This window comes from Triticum dicoccoides, chromosome 1B, assembly GCF_002162155.2.
Source record: "Triticum dicoccoides isolate Atlit2015 ecotype Zavitan chromosome 1B, WEW_v2.0, whole genome shotgun sequence".
NCBI classification, from domain to species: Eukaryota; Viridiplantae; Streptophyta; class Magnoliopsida; order Poales; family Poaceae; genus Triticum; species Triticum dicoccoides.
This window is the reverse complement of record NC_041381.1, coordinates 37,037,750-37,065,249: the sequence shown is the minus strand read 5'-3', so window position 1 is coordinate 37,065,249 and position 27,500 is coordinate 37,037,750.

Sequence of the window (27,500 nt, the reverse complement as noted above, 5' to 3'; positions counted from 1 at the left end):
CTCGGAAGCGGACGGCAAAGAAGGCCTTTGCTGGCACATTTTCATCCGGACAGTTTGCCGTCCGCTAGCAGACGGCAAAGAAGTTTGCCGTCCGTGATATGTGCCTTTGCCGTCTGCCATGGCGGACGACAAAGAAGCTGATTCCAGTAGTGTAAGTCTGCGGTCTCCGTGGCGTGGTTGATCTTCCCGTCCTCGGATGAAGCGATCTGCTCCGCATCTAAGCTAGAGTTGCTGCAGGTGTTGTCCCTTGGACGGGGTCAGATGACAGATCTAGGTCATGTTCATCGTGGTAGCAGGGACTAGCCGCCATGGGTCTGAATCTGTTGAAGATCAAATCTCCGTGGACATCAGCAATGCAGTTTAGGCTTCCAAATCTGATCTGATAACCAGGGGCGTAGCTATCAACCTGCTCGAGGTGGCTTTTAGTGTTGGCACAAAGCACGAAGCCATCAAACACAAAAAGCTGGTCGGGGAGAAAAATTCCATCGGTGGTGGCGCTGTTGTTGATAACGAAGTGAGCGATTAATCCTTCAGTCGACTACAAAGTGGAACTCTCAATGAAAGCACAAATGTCAATGCCAAAATCGGTAGATCTCGGGTAGGGGGTCCCGAACTATGCGTCTAAGGATCGATGGTAATAGGAGACTGGGGACAAGATATTTACCTAGGTTCAGGCCCTCTCGATCGAGGTAATACCCTACTTCCTACTTGATTGCTCTTGATGAATATGGGGTTACAAGAATTGATCTACCTTGAGATCGTAATGGCCAAACCCTAAAAGTCTTGCCCATGTGATTGTTATGATTCGTCTATCTCTACGGACTAAACCCTCCGGTTTATATATGCACTTGAGGGACATAGGGTTTGCACATGACCATCTTGTTAAGGAAGGAAACTATTACACCCGAGCTCTAAACTTGCTATTTTACATATAAGAGTCCTATCCGGATAAGGAAGATAGTCTTCGTCAATAATCTTCATGGCCCACCAGTCCGGCCCATAACGAACGATCCGGCCACCTGAGGAACCCTCAATCCAGGACTCCCTCAAGGGGGCACTACAAAAAAACACTTTCGTGATAATACATGTTTGTCACAGTAGGTCATGTTTTCTGTCATGTATGTCCATCCATGACAATTCTATGACAAACTCAAGATAGTCATACCTGTGTTGTCATAGAAGTATTCCATGACAATACCAAATTTATCATCACGGAAGTGTTCACTTCCATGACGACAAATGACGTATCATGGAAGTGATGTCGTCGAGGGTAACCGACATGTCGCACCCACCGTAACGGGTCGCTGTTAAGCTAGAAGGTCCGGTTTTTGATCAGATAACCCGTTAACAGCCCACACCAATGGGGATTTTCCACGTGTAAAATTCTCATTTGTCGAAGGAAACACGTGTCAGCTCGTCATTGGGTCAGATAGGCGCCTATGATATGCCAACACATGCGACGGCCCAACACTGGTCCATTTAGATTACAAAGGACGACCCATTTGACTTCGTCAAAAAGTTAGTGGGCCGGGCCTTGAAAAGCCTGTTAACGGTCTGTTCGCATATAGCCCATTTTAGGGCCCGGTAACTCACAGCCCGTTAGGGCCTTCCTGAAATCGACCCAACAGCATCATGTGGGCCGTCGAATATAACACCAGCCCGTTTCACTTTTGGCCCATGTGAAATCGGCCCATTAACGACCCATTATGCCTGTGACCCAGCCAGAATATAGGACGGGATGGAAACAACGCAATGGGTTAATAGGACACAAATAGGACGATTCTAGCCATGGGCCAAATTTGGCCCATTAGGGGAACTGGCCAGTAACGGGCCGGAAGTAATCAAGGGCCGGAAAGGAACCCAAGAACGTATGGGCTGTCAGTAGGACGAAAGCTAACACGGTTTGGAAACGGCTAAGGGAGTCCTAGATTATGGGGTATCCGGACAGCCGGAGTATATACTTTGGCCGGACTGTTGGACTATGAAGATACAAGATTAAGTACTTCGTCCCGTGTCCGGATGGGACTCTCCTTTTCATGGAAGGCAAGCTTGGTGATTCGGATATGTAGATCTCCTTCTCTGTAACCGACTCTGTGTAACCCTAGCCCCCTCCGGTGTCTATATAAACCGGAGAGTTTAGTCGTAGAAACAAAACAATCATAATCATAGGCTAGCTTCTAGGGTTTAGCCTCTACGATCTCGTGGTAGATCAACTCTTGTAATACTCATATCATCAAGATCAATCAAGCAGGAAGTAGGGTATTACCTCCATCGAGAGGGCCTGAACCTGGGTAAACATCGTGTCCCCAGCCTCCTGTTACCATTAGCCTTAGACGCACAGTTTGGGACCCCCTACCCGAGATCCGCTGGTTTTGACACCGACATTGGTGCTTCCATTGAGAGTTCCACTGTGTCGTTGCAATAAGGCTTGATGGCTCCTTCAGTCATCTTCAACGATGCAGTCCAGGGGGAGGTTTTCCTTCCCGGACAGATCTTCGTATTCGGCGGCTTCGCACTACGGGCCAATTCTTTTGGCCATCTGGAGCAGATCGACAGCTATGCCCCTGGCCACCAGGTCAGGTTTGGAAACCTAAACTACACCGCCGACATCCGCGGAGACTTGATCTTCAGCAGATTCGAGCCCATGTCAGGTGCGCCGGATAGTCCCAACAAGCATGACCTAGATGTGCCATCGGACAGAACTCGGGTTATCGCGCCTGCGGGTGCTCCGAGAAACAATCCGGAGCAGACTGTGCCATCCGAAGACGGGTGGATGGACCCCACCATGGAGGTAGCACACTCATCGGCCTTGGAGCTGAGCACTCCTCGCACCTCCTATGAGGTCGGTACCCTCGGACCCTCAGACTCGTCTCCGGCTACAGGATCCGAACCGCGTACGCCCATGCCTATCAAATCCGATTGGTCACCGGTCATGGAGTTCACCTCCGCGGATATCTTTCAGGACTCGCCCTTGGGCGATGTGCTAAAATCACTAAGGTCTCTCTCTTTGTCAGGAGACTCCTGGCCGAACTATGTCCGGCTCGAGTGGGAAGCGGACGACGAAGAAATTCAGCACCCACCCACCACCCACTCAATAGCCACCGTCGATGACCTAACCGACGTGCTCGACTTCTACTCCGAAGACATCGACGGTATGGACGACGATGCAGGAGATGAACAGGGACCACCGCCTATCGGGCGCTGGACAGCCACCTCATCATATGGCATATATATGGTGGAAACACCCAAAGAAAACATTGGCGACAAGGCGACAGAGGATAAACCCCCGGAGAAGCAATCTAGGCACCGGCATCATAGACGCCGCTCCAAGCCCTGCCATGGCAAAAACAATGATACCGGCACAATAGATGACAACAGTCCGGATGGTGCCGAAGATGAAAACAATCCTGCCGAGCCAGGCCTCGAGCAGGCCAAGCAGGAAGATGGGCAAACTAGCCCCAAGGAACAGGAAACAGATGGGGAATCGGAGGATGATAATTACATGCCTCTCTCCGAAGACGTGGTGAGCCTCGGCGACGACGAATTCAACGTGCCTGAGGACCCCGTCGAGCAGGAGGGCATCAAGCGACGGCTTATGGCCACTGCAAAAAGCCTGGAGAAAAAGCAGCAACAACTTCAAGCCGATCAAGAGCTACTAACTAATAGATGGACCGAGGTCCTGGCCACCGAGGAATACGGACTCAAGAGCCCTACAAAAAGTTACCCAAAGCGCAGGTTGCTACCTCAACTCGAGGAGGAGGCATTAAAGCCCACACTACCAGCGCATGATGCGGCTGACCGGCCACCCCGTGGCCGAGACAAAGCGGCGTACAAGCCTGAAGTCCAGACCGCACCCCGTTGCCAAACAAGCAAAAACACGCAGGCCGGGGGCTGCACGAAGGACCTGCAAGATGTATTGGAAAACAAAGAAGGACAGTCAAGATTGATCTACACATCGCGGGGGCGCGCTGCCATGCGCGACGATGACCGACGCGCCAGATACACTAAACGAAAGTCCGGCCGGGCCGAATACAACAGACCAAAATCATTCGAACTGCGTCGTGATCTAGCCCGGCATAGAGGCGGCACACACCCCCTATGCTTCACTGATGAAGTAATGGATCATGAATTCCCAGAAGGGTTCAAACCCATAAATAGAATCATATGATGGCACCACAGACCCCGCAGTATGGATTGAATATTTTCTCCTACACATTCACATGGCCCGCGGAGATGATCTACACGCCATCAAGTATCTCCCACTAAAGATCAATGGACCAGCTCGGCATTGGCTGAATAGCTTTCCAGCAAACTCCATTGGTAGCTGGGAGAACCTGGAAGACGCACTCCTCGATAACTTCCAAGGAACTTATATGCGACCTTCGGATGCTGATGACTTAAGTCACATAACACAATAGCCCAGAGAGTCAGCCAGGAAATTATGGACTTGTTTCCTAACTAGAAAGAACCAAATTGTCGATTGTCCAGATGTCGAAGCCTTAGCAGCTTTCAAGCATAACATCCGCCATGAATGGCTTGCCCGACACATCGGCCAAGAAAAGCCAAAGTCCATGGCAGCCCTTACGACACTCATGACCCGCTTTTGCGCGGGCGAGGATAGCTTGCTGGCTCGCAGCAACATCACACCAAAAAACTCCGGCGATTCAGACGCCAGAGACAGCAACGGCAAGCCACGACGCAATAAACACAAGCGCCGGAACATTGGTGACAATGCTGAAGACACGACAGTCAACGCCTAATTCGGAGGCTCAAAATCCGGTCAGCAGAAAAATCCATTCAAAAGAAACAATCCGGGCTCGTCCAGTTTGGACCGCATACTCGATCGCTCATGTCAAATTCACGGCACCCCCGATAAACCAGCCAACCACACTAACAGATAATGCTGGGTATTTAAACAGGCCGACAAGCTAAATGACGAATACCTGGACAAGGGGTTGCATAGTGATGACGATGAGTAGCCCCGACCGCCGAACAGGAGGACAGAAGAAATTCCCTCCCCATGTGAAAACGGTGAATATGATATACGCAACCCATATTCCCAAGAGGGAACAAAAGCGTGCACTACGGGACGTCTATGCGATGGAGCGAGTCGCCCCAAAGTTCAACCCATGGTCTTACTGTCCGATCACCTTCGATCGCAGGGACCATCTTACCAGTACCCGTCATCGCGGTTCTGCCGCATTGGTCCTCGACCCAATCATTGACTGATTCCACCTTACATGAGTCCTCATGGGCGGTGGCAGCAGCCTGAACCTGCTTTACCAGGACACAGTGTGCAAAATGGGCATCGATCCCTGAAGAATCAAACCCACCAAAACCACTTTTAAAGGTGTAATACCAGGTGTAGAGGCCCGCTGTATGGGCTCAATCACATTGGAAGTAGTCTTCGGATCCCCGAACGACTTTTGAAGCGAGGAGTTAATCTTCGATATCGTCCCCTTCCGTAGTGGTTATCATGCCCTACTAGGACGAACCTCATTTGCTCGATTCAATGTTGTGCCGCACTACGCATACCTGAAGCTCAAGATGCCAGGACCTCACGGGGTTATAACAATTAACGGAAATACAGAGCGCTCCCTGCGTACGGAGGAGCATACTGCGGCCCTAGCGGTCGAAGTATGAAGCAGCCTTCTTAGGCAAACAGCCAACTTGGCGATGAAGAACCCGGACATCATCAAGCGAGTCCGGAGTACCCCGCAGGAGGATCATCCAGCGTGTCCAGAGCTGGATTAGCAATTCGGCCTTCGTCCTAATCCCAGCCAAGCGACGAAACTTGTGTCGCGCGTACATAATTATGCACTAAAAATACCATGGGCACGGGCGGAGGCACATCTATGACGCGGTCCACAATGTGGCTCAACCGCCATGGGACCCGTATCCCTTCATCGTTTTCTTTCTTTCAGGACCCATTTTTATGGAAGCCCTTTCAGATAGCCGGATTATCGGACTCATCATGGAAAGGAAAAACCAAGGAGGTAAGAAGCTTTGACGTACAAGGGAATACCAAGGTGGTCTCTATTAACGATCGTTATACCTATTTTATGTACCCACACGTAGCTTACCCTTGGCTAGGACATGTTAAATAGTCCTATTTTGCTTATCGCACTACTTGTATTAATACACTTTGACGTATCATTTGAATAACAGTGGAAGAAACATACAGCGTCAGCTTATTATTGCACTTTCTTCATATTTTGCCTTATACTATTTATTTACTACAAATCGCGTCCGTACAATCTGGTACGTTCATTTTGCCAGGGCTTCAGTGTACCCCATAACACGGCAAGAAAAGTCTGAACACTTTCGACAATGCGGCACCCCGAACTTATAGCACTATATGCATCAACTCCGAATCATGTCTTGGTCAATAGTTGGGTTTGACCGGCTCCCTTGTTTTGGTGCCTTATGTTCTGCTATATCGGCTAAGGTAACGTAGGGAGAACTACTGCGATTATGTCCCGGTTCTTTCGGACGAGCACCTCAGTAGAGAAAGCAGAAAACTGACTGTCATGATACGGCGAGAGCTGGTCGCTGTTTGAGAGGTCTCAAATACTTAAAGATTTTTTCCGCTTTGGGCGAGGAATCGGCCTTGTCCGATTTAGGCGTGTATAGAGCCCCAACTTCGGCCTTCCGAATACTAGGGGCTTCGCCAAAATTTAAAATTGTAGACTTCTATGGCTAAGTGAGAGTGATAAAGCTGTCTAGTCCGATTGCCTTGTTCGCTGCGCTAAACACCTCCTTAAAGGACCAAAAATTTGGATGAAGAGTGTTTAGATTTATCCCGAACACCTCGGTACTAGTTACATAGGGGCGGAAGCCGACGACTGGCCAACTCTTAGATTTGATAAACGGCCGCACAGAAGGTAATATTTTAAATCAACAAGCGTTCCATTACGCACATGAACTCGTTTTCATATTACAGGATGACATGATTACATTTCACTCATACATCACATCCTTAGCACATTCATTCGCCACAAGATGGGCACCCTTCAGGACACCCTCAAAATACTTCTCGGGGTGACGATGCTCCTTGCCCTTCGGCGGCCCCTCCGTCACCAGCTTCTCGGGGTCCATCTTAGCCCAGTGCACTTTTGCACGGGCAAAGGCCCTGCGTGCACCTTCAATGCAGAAGAGGAGTCACGCTCCAGGGACTCGCATTTTTTGACGAGGTCCTGGAGCTGTTGCTGGACCTCATTTACACGAGCATCTTGCTTCTCGCGCTCGATGCGCTCCTTGGCCGCCCTGTCTTCGGCCTTGGACATCGCTTTCTTCAGGGCCGCCACTTCGGTCATGGCCCCTATTAAAATTCAGGATGCTTCTCGTAGCATCATAAATTTCCCTCCATATTATACATGAACGGGGTATCACTTACCCTTGTTCTCCTCGAGCTGCTTCTTCACGAGGCCGAGCTCTTCTTCGGCCCGCCCCAGGTTCTGCTTCAGTCTGGAGACCTCCGCAGTGCGGGCGGCGGCGGCCAGCAGCGAGGCCTTCTTATTCACATTCGCATAACATGATTAGACTTCTACGAACATTATTTGATCCTCTGTTCGGCTTTTCTTTATGAACACCGCACAGAGCATCAAGGGGTACTATCTATGCTAGGATACTTTCTCATAATGTGATTACTTACCTCAAAGCCTCTTAGGAGGCTGGCGCATGCTTCGGTCAACCCGCTTTTGGCGGACCGAACCTACTCAATCACCGTACTCATAAGAGTACGGTGCTCTTCGTCAATGGAAGCGTCGTGAAGCACTTCTAGCAAATTGTTTCATGCCTCTGGTTGGACAGAGGTCATCGTAACAGGCGGCTCACCCTCCTTAGGAAGGAGCTGCCTACCTGAATCCGGAACCATTCGAGGTTCTGGCACAGTGTCCGGACGGGAGCCAGACTTGCTGCGGCCCCCGTCGTCAAGATCCATGGGGGTCTTTCCCCCCATGAGCCCGGCGCCTGGGATTTTGCCTTGTGGCGTCTCCAGAATCGCCTCCCCCTGCTCCAGTATCCGCTGGGACAACACCTCGGTGTCGTCCGCGGGCTGGGGGGATGTGGCCATCGGGAGCGAATAGTTGTTCATCTCCGACGGACTCAAAGACCCATCCGAGGAGGATGCGCCTATATGGGCCTTGGACGGACTATATGATTATGTTCAACATGCATGTTAGAAAGCAATAAAGCAAGGCATACCGGAAGATAGTATCTGGACACTTACGACTTTGCCCGGGGCTTGTCCCTGGGCAGCCCCTCCTCGTCGCTGTAGGCGGTAGTGGTGGATTGGTCTGGAGGGAGGGTTCTTCCCTTCTTGGACCCCTCGACCTCCCCGGACGGGGCGGCCTTCCTTTTCTTCTCCTCCCTGGTTGGGGGATGGACTCCTTCTTCCTCCTCCTCGTTTTTTCTGGAGGAGGGCACTTCTAAGTATTCGGACGATGCATCCGACACGGCCTTGCGCCGGAGACCCTTCCTGGTCCCCGTGGCCTTCTTCTTGGCCTTCTTCTCTAGCACCTTGCTGGATCTTCAGGTAGCGGAGCCGGACAGTTGATCTTCAGGCATCGGGACCAACATCTCCGTCAGGAGAGCGGTTGCTGGATCTTCAGGTAGCGGAGCCGGACAGTTGATCCGCTCCTCCGTCGCCACATATTCCTGTTAAATCAGCACAATTGGCTAAAACTCCACCCCCGAATATACCGGGGAAATCTCATCTTGAAAGTTGGAAGGCTTACCGGATTGGCAATGTGCTTTGCGCTGAGTCCACGGTCTTCGGTGAGGGGAGGAGGGACTTTAGACGCCTTGAACAGCATCTTCTAGACGTCTTTGTGCGTCGTGTCTTCCTGCAACGTCTGGTGTTTGGCAGAATCAAACTCCCACATGTTGAATGCCCGTCTTTGGCATGGGAGGATCCGGCGGAAGAGCATGACCTAGACGACGTTGACGAGCTTGATCTTCTTGCCCATCATGTTCTTGATGCAGTTCACGAGTTCGGCCAGCTCCACAGGGGCACCCCAGGCCAAGCCTTTCTTTTCCCAGGAGGTGAGTCGCATGGGGATGCGAGATGAAAATTTGGGGGCCGCCGCCGAGTTGGCGTCACATGGCTCGGTAATGTAGAACCACCCCTTCACGGTCTCCACGAAGGAGCCTTCGAGCCAGGTGACATTGGGTATCCTGCCCACCATGGAGCCTCCGCACTCTGCTTGCTCACCCACCACTATCTTCGGCTTCACGTTGAAGATCTTTAGCCACAGGACAAAGTGGGGCGGGATGCGGAGGAAGGCCTCGCACACGACGATAAACGCCGAGATATTGAGGACGAAATTTGGGGCTAGATCATGTAAATCTAGCCCATAGTAAAACATGATCCCGCGGACAAACGGGTGGAGGGGAAATACCAGTCTGCACACGAAGTGGGGGAGAAATACAACCCTCTCGTGGGGTTCCGGAGTGGGGATGATCTGCCCTTTGTCCGGGAGCCGGTGCGTGATGTGTGCGGCTAATATCCGACCTCCCTAAGCTTCATAATGCCCTCCTCCGTAACAGAGGAGGCCATCCACCTGCCTCCCGCTCCGGACATGATTGGAATGGCTTAACGGAGAAGGTGGGAACTTGGGCGCTGGAGCTCGAGAGTGCGAGAGCGGATGAGAAATAGAGGAAGAAGGCGTGGGTGAAAAGGGGGAATCATTATCTCTTTATAAAGGCGGTAGAAGCCATGTGCCTCCCCTCTTTCCCGTTAAAATTTCTTATTCCCCAAGCGCCATGGTTGATGGCACGGTTGGGTTACCCACGCCTGTATTGATGAGAATCTCACGATAAGGGGATGCTACGTCTTGAGCTAGCGTTGGTTTTCCCAAAAGAGGAGAGGGTGATGCAGCAAGTGTAGCGTAAGTATTTCCCTCAGTTTTTGAGAACCAAGGTATCAATCCAGTAGGAGGCTCCTCAAAAGTCCCACGCACCTACACAAACAAACTGAGAACTCGCAACCAACACAATAAAGGGGTTATCAATCCCTTCACGGCCACTTGTGAAAGTGAGATCTGATAGAGATAATATGATAAGATAAATATATTTTTGGTATTTTATAATATAGATGCAAGAAAGTAAAGATGCAAATAAAAGTAGATTGAAAGCAAATATGATAAGAGATAGACCCGGGGGGCATAGGTTTCACTAGAGGCTTCTCTCGAGAGCATAAGTATTACGGTGGGTGAACAAATTACTCTCAAGAAATTGATAGAATAGCAAATAATTATGACATTATCTAGGCATGATCATGTATATAGGCATCACATCCAAAACAAGTAGACCGACTCCTGCCTGCATCTACTGCTATTACTCCACACATCGACCGCTATCCAGCATGCATCTAGAGTATTAAGTTCATAAGAACAGAGTAACGCATTAAGCAAGATGATATGATGTAGAGGGATAAACTCATGCAATATGATAAAAACCCCATCTTGTTATCCTCGATGGCAACAATACAATACGTGTCTTGCAACCCTTTCTGTCACTCGGAAAGAACACTGCAAGATTGAACCCAAAGCTAAGCACTTCTCCCATGGCAAGAAAGATCAATCTAGTAGGCCAAACCAAACCGATAATTCGAAGAGACTTGCAAAGATAACTCAATCATACATAAAAGAATTCAGAGAAGATTCAGTTAATAACCATAGATAAATCTCATCATAAACTCACAATTCATCGGATCTTGACAAACACACCGCAAAAAGAGATTACATCGAATAGATCTCCACAAGAGAGGGGGAGAACATTGTATTGAGATCCAAAAAGAGAGAAGAAGCAATCTAGCTAATAACTATGGACCCGTAGGTCTGTGGTAAACTACTCACAACTCATAGGAGGGGCAAGGATGTTGATGTAGAGGCCCTCCATGGTTGATTTCCCCTCCGGCAGAGTGCCGGCGAAGGCTCCAAGATGGGATCTCGCGGATACAGAAGGTTACGGTGGTGGAAATTGTGTTTCATGGTGCCCTTGGATGTTTTAGGGGTCCGTAGGTATATATAGGAGGAAGAAGTACATCGGTGGACGCCCGAGGGGCTCATGAGATAGGGGGGCACGCCCTCCTATCTCGTGGGGCCCTCGGAGCTTTCTTGACTTGCACTCCAGGCTCTCCGGATCAGATTTGTTCCAAAAATAACGCTCCCGAAGGTTTCATTCCGTTTGGACTCTGTTTGATATTCCTTTTCTTCGAAATACTGAAATAGGCAAAAAAAGAGAAATATGGGTTGGGCCTCCGGTTAGTAGGTTAGTCCCAAAAATGATATAAATATGTACAATAAAGCCCATAAGCATCCAAAACAGGTAATATAATAGCATGGAACAATCAAAAATTATAGATACTGTACTCCAAGTTAGTTTAGCCTAGGTCGGTTATCCTATGCACTATATAAACATTGTAATCCGGCTGTATCAATTAAGCAATATACAAGTTTACACAAACTTACATGGTATCAGATATTCGGTCCTAGGGCATGGCCGTCCCACCTCGGCCGCCGCCGCCGCCGCCGCGCGGCTACTTCGAGTGGCGCGCCGCCATGGCCGCTGCTCCACCCCCCACCCAAACAGCTTCCTCTACCTCTCTAACCCTAGCCCCTACAATTCCCACTACAATTTCTTTCGCTGATACAATCTCAGATGTTACCCCTCTTATCCCAATTACCCTAGACCTTGCAGCCCACAATTACTACCATTGGTGCCACCTCTTCGACATACACCTTGGCCGCTGCAATCTGCGCGCCCACATCGCCGCCGACTCCGTTCCGCGCCTCGATGATCCTCGCTGGGTCAAAGATGATCTCTCCATCATCCAATGGATCTACACGCGCGTGTCTACCGAGATTTTCAATCTTGTCTTCCGCGAGGCCTCTACCGCAGCCGCTCTCTGGGCTGCTCTTCGTCGTCTCTTCCAGGACAACGCCAACGCTCGCATCAACACCCTCAACATGCAACACCGTCCAGGGAGCATCTTCTCTCAGCAAGTACTGTCAGCGCCTCCAGACGATGGCCGATGAGTTTCACGAGTTGGGTGATCGCATGGATGATCGTCAGCTCGTCAACATCTTACTCCAAGGGATCGGTGATGAGTTCAGGACGCAAGCTGCCTTCATACCTCTCATACGGCCTTATCCCTCCTTTGCCGAGGTGCGCTCCCTACTTTAGTCCGCCGCCGACGCGATTGCGTGCAAGGAATCTCGGCCCTAGGTCTTCGCTGCCTCGCCACGGCCTCACCCTCCTGCCGCGGCAGCGCAAATTGGTCAAAACCCTGCCGCGGCAGCCCCGGCAGCACCACCACCTCCCGTGCGCCCACCCCCTAGATGGCGCCCGAGTCCGAACTACCGCGGGAAGAACCCCAGTCTTCATCCAATAATATGCTGTCAAATCGCACTCCATCCTATTTTTCTTCTATAACGCTTGGTGATGGTTCCTCCACTCCTATTTCATGTGTTGGTCACACTCAACTCCCATCTACCACCAAGCCACTTCTTCTTAGTGATCTCTTAGTTGCACCAGCACTTATCAAAAATTTAATTTCTGTTCGTCACTTCACCATTGATAATTATGTCTCTGTCGAGTTTGATCCCTTTGGTCTTTCTGTAAAGGATTTCAACACCAAGACGGAGATCGCACGCTTAGATAGCTCCGGCGACCTCTACTCCATCCCCGGTGCTACCACTGCTGCGCTTCCTTCTTCCATGCTTGCTACGGTGGATCTTTGGCATCAGCGTTTAGGTCATCCCAATAGTGCCACACTGTCGTCCATACTTAGTGATTTTTCCATTCCATGTAATAAAGAACCTCATAATTCCTCTCTGTGTATTTCATGTCAACAAGGAAAACATGTTCGGTTACCCTTTAGTTCTTCTAGCTCTTCTAGTACGTTTCTCTTTGAGCTTCTTCATTGTGATCTATGGACCTCTCCTATTTCAAGCATTTCTGGTTTTAAATATTACCTTGTCATTCTAGATGATTACACACATTTTATATGGACTTCTCCTCTAAGAAATAAATCCGACACACATACTGTTTTAACTAACTTTCAATGATATGTCGCTACTCACTTCCTTCTTCCTATTCGTTTTCTACAATGTGATAATGGAAAGAATTTAATAATATTGCAAACCGAAACCTTTTCCTCACACACGGCATTCTCCTTCGGTTCTCTTGTCCATACACCTCACCACAAAATGGCAAAGCTGAACGCTCTCTTCGCACAATCAATGATATTATTAGAACACTTCTTATCTAGGCATCCATGCCACCCAATTTCTGGGCTGAAGCACTGCGTACTGCCAATTATCTTTTGAATATTCGCCCATCTAGTGTGAATCCTAAAACCACCCCCTTTTACTCTCTCTTTCTTTCTCACCCTAACTATAATGAGCTACGAGTCTTTGGTTGTCTTTGCTTCCCCAACATCTCCGCCACAACAACTAATAAGATGTCCCCACGATCTCTTCCGTGTGTTTTCTTAGGATACTCTGATGAACACAAAGGCTATAGGTGTCTTGATCTTGTTTCTGGTCACGTACATATCTCTCGTCATGTAACTTTCGATGAAACGTTTTTTCCTTTCTCTACTACCTCCACAGACAACAAACCTAAATCTGCATCCAAACCATCTCATTCTCCCTCTAAATTCCCTCTCTTTACTCATCTCTTACCTGAAAATCCTGCCCCGGCAGTGCCTCCACCTTCTCCTATCGCCACGCCGATCTCTACCGCGGTAGCAGATTCTGCCACAGCCGCGCCCCCATCACCCCCATCTCCCACCATCGCCACGCCACTTTCTGCCGCGGCAGCCTCGCCCATGTCCGCACCCTCCGCTGCGCCGGACAACTCTCCCTCTCCGTCACCACCAATTCTACCACCCAATGCCGTCCCTGTTCCTGCTCCTCTCAATGACCACCCTATGCGCACCCGTGCCAAATCAGGTTTTTCTCAACCAAATAAGAAGCTTAATTTACATGTTACTACTAATCCCTCTCCTATTCCTAAAACTTACAAATCTGCTCTTCTTGATCCTAACTGGGCCGCTGCCATGCGTGATGAATACAATGCTCTTCTCTCCAACAACACCTGGCATCTGGTTCCCCGTCCTCCTAATGCAAATATTGTCTCTGGTAAATGGGTCTTTCGTCAAAAATTTAACTCTGGCGGTAGTCTTTCTAGGTATAAAGCTCGTTGGGTTTGTCGTGGCTTCTCTCAACAACACGGTATAGATTATGATGAGACGTTTTCTCCTGTCGTAAAACCTAGCACTATTCGAACCATTCTTAGCATAGCGGTCTCATCAACATGGCCAATCCATCAATTAGACGTTAAAAATGCTTTTCTTCACGGCTCTCTTCATGAAACTGTATATTGTCAACAACCCTTAGGTTTCGAGGATTCTACATCTCCCCATCATGTTTGTCTTCTTCAGAAATCCCTCTATGGCCTTAAACAAGCTCCCCGTGCATGGTTTCAACGCTTCTCTACCTTCCTTCAAACTATCGGTTTTTCTCCTTCTCGTTCAGACTATTCTCTTTTTGTTTATCATTTTAACAGCCACGTTGCCTATCTTCTTCTTTATGTAGATGATATTGTTCTTACTGCCTCTTCTACTGACTTTCTTCAACACATTATCTCACTTCTTCAACACGAATTTTCCATGACTGATTTAGGTTCTCTCCATCATTTTTTGGGTATTGCTGTCACACGTGATCATAAGGGTCTTTTTCTTTCTCAACGTCAGTATTCTATTGAACTTTTAAACAAGGCCGGTATGTTAGATTGTCAACCCTCTCGCACACCTGTAGATATTAATTCTAAACTCTCCTCTGATGGTGAAACTTTTTCTGATCCCACACTTTATCGTAGTTTAACTGGTGCTCTTCAGTATCTCACACTTACTCGTCCTGAACTATCCTATGCTGTACAACAAGCCTGTCTTTTTATGCATGATCCTCGTGTCCCTCATTATAATCATGTCAAACGAATTCTTCGGTATGTCAAAGTAACTCTCGACCACGGTCTCCACATCAATTCATCTTCACCTGCATCATTGACAGCTTATTCGGATGCTGACTGGGCTGGTTGTCCAGACACTCGTTGATCCACTTCAGGATACTGTGTTTACCTTGGTAACAATCTTATTTCTTGGTCCTCGAAGCGCCAGCTTACGGTCTCTCGTTCGTCGGCTGAGGCAGAGTACAGGGCTGTTGCACATGCAGTTGCGGAGACAGTTTGGTTGCGCCAATTACTTGAGGAACTTCATCATCCTCTTCATCAGGCCACGGTGGTTTACTGTGATAATATTTCTGCAGTCTATATGTCAGGCAATCCAGTGCAGCATCGACGCACCAAGCATATTGAGATCGACATTCACTTTGTTCGTGAGAAAGTTGCTTTGGGACAAGTCCGTGTTCTTCATGTTCCTAACACGACACAGTTCGCTGATATCTTCACTAAGGGGCTTGCAACCGCGCCATTTACAAATATTCGCTCCAGTCTCAACCTCATCGAGCCTCCCGTTGACACTGTGGGGGGATGTTAGAGTATACGAGTAGGACTCGTATCAGACTTGTACTCCAAGTTACTTTAACCTAGGTCGGTTATCCTATGCACTATATAAACATTGTAATCCGGCTGTATCAATTAAGCAATATACAAGTTTACACAATCTTACAGATACGTTGGAGACGTATCAGGGGACACGATCTCTTCTTCGACAATACGTTCCAAGGAAACCGCCTCGCAATATGTGCAGTAGCTGGTTGTAAAAAAAGGGTTCGAATAATGACCAGGCCGTGGTGTGATGTCACTCTACAAAAGTTGTCAGCATATTTGATTTGTGGAATACTGTTCCCTCTAAGGTCGTATGTGGAATTTGTTTTGCAGCCGGACACGATAATCGTGTTCAAAATCTTCTATGGAGTATTCGGAGGGGGAACCCGCCTTGCAATGCCAAAGACAATCTGCGCGTCGGACTCATCATCATTGAAGCATGGTTCAGGGGCTACTGAGGGAGTCCTGGATTAGGGGGTATCCGGACAGCCAGACTATATACTTTGGCCGGACTGTTGGACTATGAAGATACAAGATTGAAGACTTAGACGATGTTTGCATATCCGATTGTGCGTCTAAGGCTAATGGCAACAGGAGGCTGGGGACACGATGTTTACCCAGGTTCGGGCCCTCTCGATGGAGGTAATACCCTACTTCCTGCTTGATTGATCTTGATGATATGAGTATTACAAGAGTTGATCTACCACGAGATTATAGAGGCTAAACCCTAGAAGCTAGCCTATGATTATGATTGTTGTGTTTCTACGGACTAAACCCTCCGGTTTATATAGACACTGGAGAGGGCTAGGCTTACACAGAGTCGGTTACAGAGAAGGAGATCTACATATCTGAATCGCCAAGCTTTCCCTCCACGCACAGGAGAGTCCCATCCGGACACGGGATGAAGTCTTCAATCTTGTATCTTCATAGTCCAATAGTCTGGCCAAAGTAAATAGTCCGGTTGTCCGGATACCCCCTAATCCAGGACTCCCTCACATGGGCCGAAAGTGAAACGGGCTGGTGTTATATTCGACGGCCCACATGATGTTGTTGGGTCGATTACAGGAAGGCCCTAACAGGCCGTGAGTTACCGGGCCCTAAAATGGGCTATATGCGAACAGACCGTTAACAGGCTTTTCATGGGCCGTCCCACTAACTTTTGACCAAGTCAAACGGGTCGGCCTTTCTAAGCTAAATGGCCCAGTGTTGGGCCGTCTCACACGTCGGCATAACATAGGCGCCTATCTGACCCAATGACGAGCCGACACGTGTTTCCTTCGGCAAATGAGAATTTTACACGTGAAAAATCCGCATTGGTCTGGGCTATTAACGAGTTATCAGAGCAAAAACCGGACCTGCGAGATTAATGGTGACCCATTATGGTGGATGCCACGTGTCGATTACCCTTGACGAAAGCACTTCCATGATACGTCATTTATCATCATGGAAGTGAACACTTACGTGATGATAAATTTGGTATTGTCATGGAATACTTCTATGACAACACAGGTATGACTAATTTGATTATGTCATAAAATCGTCATGGATGTACATACATGACAGAAAACATGAACTACTGTGACAAACATGTATTATCATGGAAGTGGTTTTTTTGTAGTGCCCCCTGAGGGAGTCCTGGATTGAGGGGTCCTCAGGTGGCCGGATCGTTCGTTATTGGCCAGACTGGTGGGCCATAAAGATTATTGACGAAGGCAATCTCCCTTATTCGGATAGGACTCCCATATGTAAAATAGCAAGTTTAGAGCTCGGGTGTAATACTTTCCTTCCTCAATAAGATGGTCATATAAACCGGAGGGTTTAGTCCGTAGAGATAGAAGAATCATAACAATCACATGGGCTAGACTTTTAGGGTTTAGCCATTACGATCTTGAGGTAGATCAATTCTTGTAACCCCATATTCAACAAGATCAATCAAGCAGGAAGTAGAGTATTACCTCGATCGAGAGGTACTGAATCTGGGTAAACATCTTGTCCCCAGTCTCCTGTTACCATCGATCCTCGACGCATAGTTCGGGACCCCCTACTCGAGATGTGCCAGTTTTGACACCGACAGTGGTGCTTTGATTGAGAGTTCCACTGTGTCGTCGACTGAAGGATTAATGGCACGCTTCGTCATCAACAATGAGGCCACCACCGACCAGCTTTTTGTGTTCGGCGGCTTCGTGCTTCGTGCCAACACTGAAGGCCACTTCGAGCAGGTTGACAGCTATGCCCTTGGTCATTAGATCATATTTGGAAGCCAAAACTACATTGCTGATATCCGTGGAGTTTTCATCTTCGACGGATTCGTGCTACCTCTTGAGCATACATTGGTTTTCCCTTGAAGAGGAAAGGGTGATGCAGCAAAGTAGCGTAAGTATTTCCCTCAGCTTTTGAGAACCAAGGTATCAATCCAATAGGATACTACACGCAAGTCCCTCGTACCTGTACAAAGAATCAAGAACGTTGCAACCAATGCGATAAAGGGGTTGTTAATCCCTTCAGGGCCACTTGCAAAAGTTAGATCTGATAAAGATAATAAGATAAATATTTTTGGTTTTTTTGTTGTATAGATTGGAAAGTAAAAATTGCAAAATAAAAGGTGGCATAAATAGCAAGTTGATAGGACAATGGTATGATGGAAGATAGACCCGGGGGCCCTAGGTTTCACTAGTGGCTTCTCTTAGGATAGCATAATTTATGGTGGGTGAACGAATTACTGTGGAGCAATTGATAGAAAAGAGCATAGTTATGAGAATATCTAGGCATGATCATGTATTTAGGCATCACGTCTGTGACAAGTAGACCGAAATGATTCTGCATCTACTACTATTACTCCACACATCGACCGCTATCCAGCATGCATCTAGAGTATTAAGTTCATAAGAATAGAGTAACACATTAGGCAAGATGACATGATCTAGAGGGATAAACTCAAGAAATATGATATAAACCACATCTTTTTATCCTCGATGGAAACAATACCCCTGCTGTCACTGGGAAAGGACATTGCAAGGAAGATCAAACTAGTAGGACAAAGCAAACTGATAATTCAAAGAGACTTGCAAAGATATTTAAATCATGCATAAAATAATTCAAAGAAGAATCAAATATTGTTCATAGATAATCTTGATCATAAACCGACAATTCGTCGAATCTCGAGAAACACACTAAAAAAAGAATTACATCGAATAGATCCCCAAGAGAATCGAGGAGAACTTTGTATTGAGATCCAAAGAGAGAGAAGAAGCCATCTAGCTAATAACTATGGACACAAAGGTCAGTGGTAAATTACTCACACATCATCGAAGAGGCTATGGTGTTGATGTATAAGCCCTCCGTGATCGATTCCCCCTCCGGCGGAGCGCTGGAAAAGGCCACAAGATGGGATCTCACGGGTATAGAAGGTTGCGGCGGTGGAAATAGGGTTTCGTGGTGCTCTCGGATGTTTTTGGGGTATATGAGTATATATAGGCGAAAGAAGTAGGTCGGTGGAGCCACAAGGGGCCTAGGAGTGTGGGGGCGCGCCTACCCCCCTGGGCGTGCCAACCTACCTCGTGGCCGACTCATTGCTTCTTTGACGTCCACTCCAAGTATCCTGGATTTTGTTTGTTTCAAAAATAACTCTCCAGAAGGTTTCATTCCGTTTGGATTCCGTTTAATATTCCTTTTCTACGAAACACTGAAACAGGCAAAAAAACAACAATTTGCACTGGGCTTTCGGTTAATAGGTTAGTCCCAAAAATAATATAAAAGTGCATAATAAAGCCCATTAAACATCCAAAACAGATAATATAATAGCATGGTATAATAAAAAATTATAGATACGTTGGAGACATATCAAGCATCCCCAAGCTAAATTCCTGCTCGTCCTCGAGTAGGTAAACGATAAAAACAGAATTTTTGATGTGGAATTCTAACTAACATAATTTTCAAAGTAATTCTCTTTATTGTGGCATGAATGTTCAGATCCGAAAGATTGAGGATAAAAGTTTAATATTGACATAAACATAATAATACTTGAAGCATACTAACTAAGCAATTATGTATTCTCAAAATTACATGGCCAAAGAAAGCTTATCCCTACAAAGTCATATAGTTTGGCTATGCTTCATTTTTGTCACACAAAAATGCTCTCATCTTGCATAACCCTGATGACAAGCCAAGCAATTGTTTAATACTTTAGTAATCTCAAACTTTTTTCAACTTTCATGCAATACATGAGCGTGAGCCATGGACATAGCACCATGGGTGGAATAGAATAATGATGGGGGTTGTGTTAAGAAGACAAAAAGAAAGAAAGTCTCACATTGGAGATGCCCATCGATTGATGTCAATGCAAGAGGAATTGATTGCCATGCAACAGATGCACTAGAGCTATAAATGTATGAAAGCTCAACAAAAAAACTAAGTGGGTGTGCATCCTACTTGCTTGCTCACGAAGACCTAGAGCATTTGAGGAAGTCCATTGTTGGAATATACAAGCCAAGTTCTATAATGAAAAATTCCCACTAGTATATGAAAGTGACAAAATAAGAGACTCTCTGTCATAAAGATCATGGTGCTATTTTGAAGCACAAGTGTGGAAAAAAAGGATACTAGAATTGTCCCTTTTATTTCTTTTCTCCTTTTTATTTTGGGCCTTTCTCTTATTTTATTTGGCCTTTTTTTTATTTGGGACAATGCTCTATTAATGATGATCATCACACTTCCATTTATTTACAACTCAATGATTACAACTAGATACTTAGAACAAAATATGACTCTATATGGGTGCCCCCAGCAGTGTACTGGGATAGGCAATGAATGAGGAGTGACATGTAGGAAAAATTATGCATGGTGGCTTTTTCACAAATATGATGTCTACTACATGATCATGCAAGGCAATATGACAATGATGAAGCGTGTCATAATAAATGAAACAGTAGAAAGTTGCATGGCAATATATCTCGAAATGGCTATGGAAATGCAATAATAGTTAGGTATGGTGGCTGTTTTGAGGAAGATATAAGGAGGTTTATGTGTGATAGAGCATGTCATATCACGGGGGTTGGATGCACGAAGTTGGCACCAACTCTCAAGGTAAGAAAGGGGAATGCACAATACCAAAGAGGCTAGCAATGATGGAAAGGTGAGAGTGCGTATAATCCATGGACTCAACATTAGTCATAAAGAACTCACATACTTATTGAAAAAATCTACAAGTCATCAAAAACCAAGCACTACGCGCATGCTCCTAGGGTGATAGATTGGTAGGAAAAGACCATCGCTCGTCCCCGACCGCCACTCATAAGGAGGACAATCAGAGAAACACCTCATCCTTCAAATTTGTCACAAAACGGTTACCAGACGTGCATGCTACGGGACTTGCAAACTTCAACACAAGTATTTCTCGAATTCACAACTACTCAACTGGCATGACTCTAATATTACCATCTTCATATCTCAAAACAATCATCAAGTATCAAACTTCTCATAGTATTCAATGCACTTTTTATTAACGTTTTTATTATACCCATCTTGGTTGCCAATCATATAAGGACTAATTTTATAGCCAAAGCAAATTACCAAGCACGAGAGATCAATAATTTCTATAAAATAAAACCACCACCGTGCTCTTAAAGATATAAGTGAAGCACTAGAGCAAAGTTATCTAGCTCAAAAGATATAAGTGAAGCACATAGAGTATTCTAATAAATTCCGAATCATGTGTGTCTCTCCAAAAGGTGTGTACAGAAAGTATGATTTGGTAAACTAACAAGCAAAGATTCAAATCATATGAGACGCTCCAAGCAAAACACATATCAGGCGGTGAATAAAAATATAGCCTCAAGTAAAGTTACCGATGGACGAAGACGAAAGAGGGGATGCCTTCCGGGGCATCCCCAAGCTTAGGCTTTTGGTTGTCCGTGAATTTTACCTTGGGGTGCCTTGGGCATCCCCAAGCTTAGGCTCTTGCCACTCCTTCTTCCATAATCCATCAAATCTTTACCCAAAACTTGAAAACTTCACAACACAAAACTCAACAGAAAATCCCATGAGCTCCATTAGTATAAGAAAACAAATCACCACTTTAAGGTACTGTAATGAACTCATTCTTTATTTATATTGGTGTTAAACATACTGTATTCCAACTTCTGTATGGTTCATACCCCCGATACTAGCCATAGATTCATCAAAATAAGCAAACAACACACGAAAAACAGAATCTGTCAAAAATAGAACAGTCTGTAGCAATCTGCATCAAATGTATAATTCTGTAACTCCAAAAAATCTGAAATAAATTGGTGTATGTGAAGAATTTGTCTGTTACTCATCTGCAAAGTGAATCAACCTTAAATCCATTTCCAGTAAAATAGTGGGATTATCATTAACTAAAGTCATGACCTCTCCAAACCCACTTTTATCAAAAATGCCATCAGATTGAACATTCTCCAAATATGTGGGATCTAAAGATGACACTCTTCCAAACCCACTTTCATTATTATTGCAAACATTATTATAAATCTCATATTCATCATGAGGCTTAAATAAATTTTCAAGATCATAAGAAGAATCACCACAATCATGATCGTTGCAACAAGTAGAGGATATAGCAAAACTAGCATCCCCAAGCTTATGGTTTTGCATATTATTAGCACAATTGACATCAAGAGAATTTATAGTAAAATCATTGCGATCATGCTTTTTATACAAGGAGCTATCGTGAATCTCTTCATAAATTTCTTCATCACAATTTGCAGATTCACGAATTTCAAGCAAAACCTCATAAAGATAATGTAGTGCACTCAAATCACTAGAAATTGGTTCATCATAATTGGATATCTTAGAAAGATTAGCAAGGGATGAGGATCCATAAACTTTTAGCAAGCGAAGATGCTAGCAAAAAGAAGGCACATGGTAACACAAGATCGAACGGAAGGAGGTCGAAGAAAAGGCAAAGGTGAAGTGGGGGAGAGGAAAATGCGAGGCAAATGGCAAATAATGTAATGCGAGGGATAAGAGTTTGTGAAGGGTACTTGGTATGTCTTTACTTGGCGTAGATCTCCCCGGCAACGGCGCCAAAATGGCTAGTTGACGGGAGATCCAATCTTGACTTGACTTGGTGCAAATCTCCCCGGCAACAGCGCCAGAAATCCTTCTTGCTACCTCTTGAGCATGCGTTGGTTTTCCCTTGAATAGGAAACGGTGATGCAGCAAAGTAGCGTAAGTATTTCCCTCAGTTTTTGAGAATCAAGGTATCAATCAAGTAGGAGACTACACGCAAGTCCCTCGTACCTGCACAATCAATCAAGAACCTTGCAACCAACGCGATAATGGGGTAGTCAATCCTGCAAAAGTGAGATCTAATAAAGATAATAAGATAAATATTTTTGGTATTTTTGTTGTATAGATTGGAAAGTAAAGATTGCAAAATGAAAGGCGGCAGAAATAGCAAGTTGATAGGAAAACAATATGATGGAAGATAGACCCAGGGGCCATAGGTTTCACTAGTGGATTCTCTCAAGATAGCATAATTTACGGTGGATGAGCGAATTACTGTCGAGCAATTGATTGAAACGCGCATAGTTATGAGAATATCTAGCACTACTGGAATTCACTTCTTTGCCGTCCGCCATGGCGGACGGCAAAGGCATGGATCACGGACGGCAAACTCCTTTGCCGTCTGCCAGCAGACGGCAAACCGTCTGTCTGAACACGTGCCAGCAAAGGCCTTCTTTGCCGTCCGCTAGCTGGAAACGGACGTCAAAGGATTGTGCCTTCCGCCGTTGGTGGCCAGTAGACGATAACGATTATGGATGGCAGTGAGGTGGGGTGAGAGCTGTTAGGGCTTAACAGCGTGCTTTATCGTCAGCCAGCAGACGACAAAGAGGCTAAGGTCTTTGTCGTCCGCTAGCGGACGGCAAAGTTCTCAAACATGCCAGTCCTAGAAGTCACAGGTATCTGTCACGTGGCACGTTTGTCGTCCGCTAGCTGACGGCAATGGTTTTTGCCGTCAGCTAGCGGACGGCAAAGAGCCTGTACAACCCTGTTTTTAATTAAATTCATTCAATTTGACAGCAATTCACAGATATACACAGATATACATATATACACAACAAGCATATCCAACACACAAGTTTCATCATATATACATACATAGCCAACACATATATAGTTCCATCCATCCTTACATATTACAAAAGTTTCACATTGTTCATCCAACACCGTTATCCATCCATCCATATATAACAAGTTCCAAACATGCAAGTTCCTTGATACAAAATAAAAGCACAAATGGAAAAGAAGAACTCCATCCATGCAAGCTTCCGTGAATTAAATCAAATATGCAAAATGATAAACAAGATGTTAGAAGAAGAAGAAGAATATAAGAAGTAAGCATACTTAAGTAAAATGGAGCTAACCTAGAAGAAAATGAAGAAGAAGAAGAAGACTAGAAGAATACTCGGAGAAGAAGAAGAAGAAGATAACTTAGCATATTAGAGATAACTTAGCATATTAGAGCCAACTTAGGTAAAATGGGGCCAACCTATCTAATTATGCCATCTTTGAGTGAACTAAGCATATTAGACCTAACTTAGAGCTAACTTATGTCATTTTGGAGAAGAATAAGAAGAAGAAGAAGAAGAAGAAGAAGAAGAAAAAGACTATAAGCTTATTATGTAAAGTTGGTCATTTTGTGCTAACATAAGTAAATTTTTAGCTAACCTATAGGAAACTAAGCATAGTAGACATAACTTAGCATATTAGAGCCAACTTAGGTAAAATGGAGCCAACCTAGCTAATTATGCCATCTTTGAGTGAACTAAGGATATTGGAGCTAACTTAGAGCTAACTTATGTCATTTTGGAGAAGAAGAAGACGAAGAAGAAGAAGAAGAAGAAGAAGAAGAAGACTATAAGCTTATTAGAGCTAACATAGGTAACTATAAGCATATTAGAGCTAACTTAGAGCTAACTTATGTCATTTCGGAGGAAACAAAGCTAAGTATGTATAGATCATTTTGGAGATCTGACATACCTGACATAGTTCAGTTCTCATTGTTCTTCTCCTTCTCCTTCCTCAGCCTGATGCACCAAGAGAGGCGAGGTGGTGGAGGCAGTGGGATGTAGTCTTCCACAATAATTGGCGTGGTCATGTCGCCCAGCTGTGGGATCGTCGGCGCCACCACCGGCGCGAGGTCCTTGTTAGGCACCACCACCATCGTGAGGCCATCTTCAGGCAGGACAGGCACGACCATCGCTAGGTCATCCTCAGCCACCACCAACTCTTGCCCATGGTCAGCCACCACCATCTCTTGCCCTTGGTCAACCACCACCATCTCTAGGTCATACTCAGCTTGATGCCCACTCTGCTCCTCTTCTTCCCCACTCCAATCTGGATCATCCTCCTTGTTGTCTTTGCTGCAGCCAAAATCGTTGCTGCTTTGGCTATAGCCAGTGTCGCTGCTGCTTTGGCTGTAGCCAGTGTCACCGCTGCAACTCCATTGCCTGTCCAAATGCAACAATGACCGTTAATAATTTATGCAAGACAAAGCCAAATGTAGAGGAATAAGAAGAGGCAGAACATACTGGCATCATTGTTGTCAGCGTAGCGCATGCGACACATAGTCGCGTTGAACACCTTCACGATGACAATGGTGGTGTCGTCATCGTACCTGAAGAGAAGGAAGTACCCCAGCCGCAGGTCGTAGGCACGGTAGAACTTCTCCCAGCCACGACACAAGTACATGTGGCCCTCCTTGATCACCAACTCCACGTCCCACAGCCTGCAAAACCCGCTACCGGCCTGTCGCGGCTTCACATTATTTGGCGGATCTTCACCCAACATGTTCACAAAACTGTCAGGCAGCCTCTGCAGTTTGGGACAATGTGTGATGTAGCAAACAACAGATATCATAATCATATGGGTGAATGGGAGATCTCTCCTTTTATATACCTGCGTCATGGATGATACTGAAGTCCCAAGTATGATATTGAAGAACTCAAAAGCATACAACTCGTACTGCGGTGTCGCAGAGCGGAGTCTGCGGTGGCAGCTTCCTCCCATCTCTGATAAGCAGCAGAATAGACCAATTAGTACCCTTACAACATTATCATACAACATTATAACATAAGAAATTTTGAGTAGAAGATAATCAACTACACCAAGTTATCATTTCTCATTCAAAAAACAATGCACCTTTGGACATATGATGGCTCTAGTTGAATTTATTAGTACCACTAGTCATCAAAAATGTTGACTTTAGTTGAATTTCATATAATAACTAATTTAACTTCTTTCAGTCAGAAACTAGTCAACTACCTAGCAGTATAAAAACATTCAACTAAAAAAAATAAAGATACTGCAAAACGTGGCTGAACCCTAAATAACAAACTATAAAATCGTGTCTTTTTCTTATTCTTCCCCTCTTCTTCTTTTTTCCTCTTTTTCCTTTTCTTCTTCTTCCTCTTCTTCCTTTTCTTCTTCTTCTTCTTCTTCTTCTTCTTCTTCTTCTTCTTCTTCTTCTTCTTCTTCTTCTTCTTCTTCTTCTTCTTCTTCTTCTTCTTCTTCTTCTTCTTCTTCTTCTTCTTCTTCTTTTTCTTATTCTTTTTCTCCTCCTCTTCTTCTTTTTCCTTTCCCTTTCCCTCTTCTTTGATCCTCCTCCTTGAACTCAGAGACTCCTCCTTGGACTAACCCATCTCCAACCGTACCACCACATGTTAAAGCAAGGGAGGTGATTTGTTTCTTTGCATTTACCCTCGCCTTTGCAGCCAACAAGGCAGTAGGTACATTTTCTAGGGTCCATAGTGAAAGGCAATTGAGCTGTGAAAGAGGCCCCAACTCTTCCATACTACACCAGTCACCATCAATATAGGTTGGAAACCCACATAGTACCCTCAAATTTGTAAGAGCCCGGAAACCCCTAGGAATAAAGTTTACACAAGTGTCCTCAATATCAAGAAATCTCAACCCTTGAAGCCTGACAATGCTATCTGGAAGTTTCACAAAACTTTCACAACCTTCAAGGCTAATATGTTGCAGGAATTCCATCTCATGGATATTCTCTGGCAGTCTACAAATATCAGTCATCTTTAATACCAAATATCTCAAGTGCTTGAGTTGGTACACACATTCAACCAGTGCAGCAATATTTGCAGATTCAATATGTAGAAGTCGTAGACTTGGGAAGTTAATCAATGAATCACCAGGCTGAATTTCGAGGCTTCCGGTTAATATTAGTGACCTAAGCAATTTCTACTCTCTACTCAAATACATCTGATCCCACTCCTTTGGTTTCTATAGACAATCTAAGAAAAGTTGATGATCTATGGTTTTTTTAGCAGTATCTCCACTGTGAGCTACTAATGTTTCATCCCTAGCAATAAATCGAGCAAATGAGCGAATGACATCATGCATATTGCAGATAAGTTGGCTAGGAAATGATGAATCTATATCTATAAGGTTCCTTAATATTAGCCTCCTTGAACCAATCCTTTACAAATCCACATAGACAATAAGTTGGCGGGGGGAGGTTTTCCTTTCCTTCTTCTTCTTCTCTTCTTCTTCTTCTTCTTCTTCTTCTTCTTCTTCTTCTTCCTTCTTCTCCCTCCTCCTCTTCCTCCCTCCTCCTCCTCCTCCTACTCTTCTTCTTCTTCTAAACTAAAACTAAAACTAATCTAAAATAAACTAAACTAAAATAAACTAAACTAAAATAAACTAAACTAAAACTAATACTAAACTAAAAATAAAACTAAACTAAAACTAAAAATAAAGATAAACCTAAAACACAAACTAAACTAAAAGAAACTAAAAAAACTAAACTAAAAAAAGGGGGAAGAACTCACCTGCAGGGGATCGCCGATGGATGAGGTGCGGGGTGACCGGTGGATGGGAGGGCGGCCGCTGGAGGAGGCAGCGGCCAGGGGGAGGCCGGACAGTCG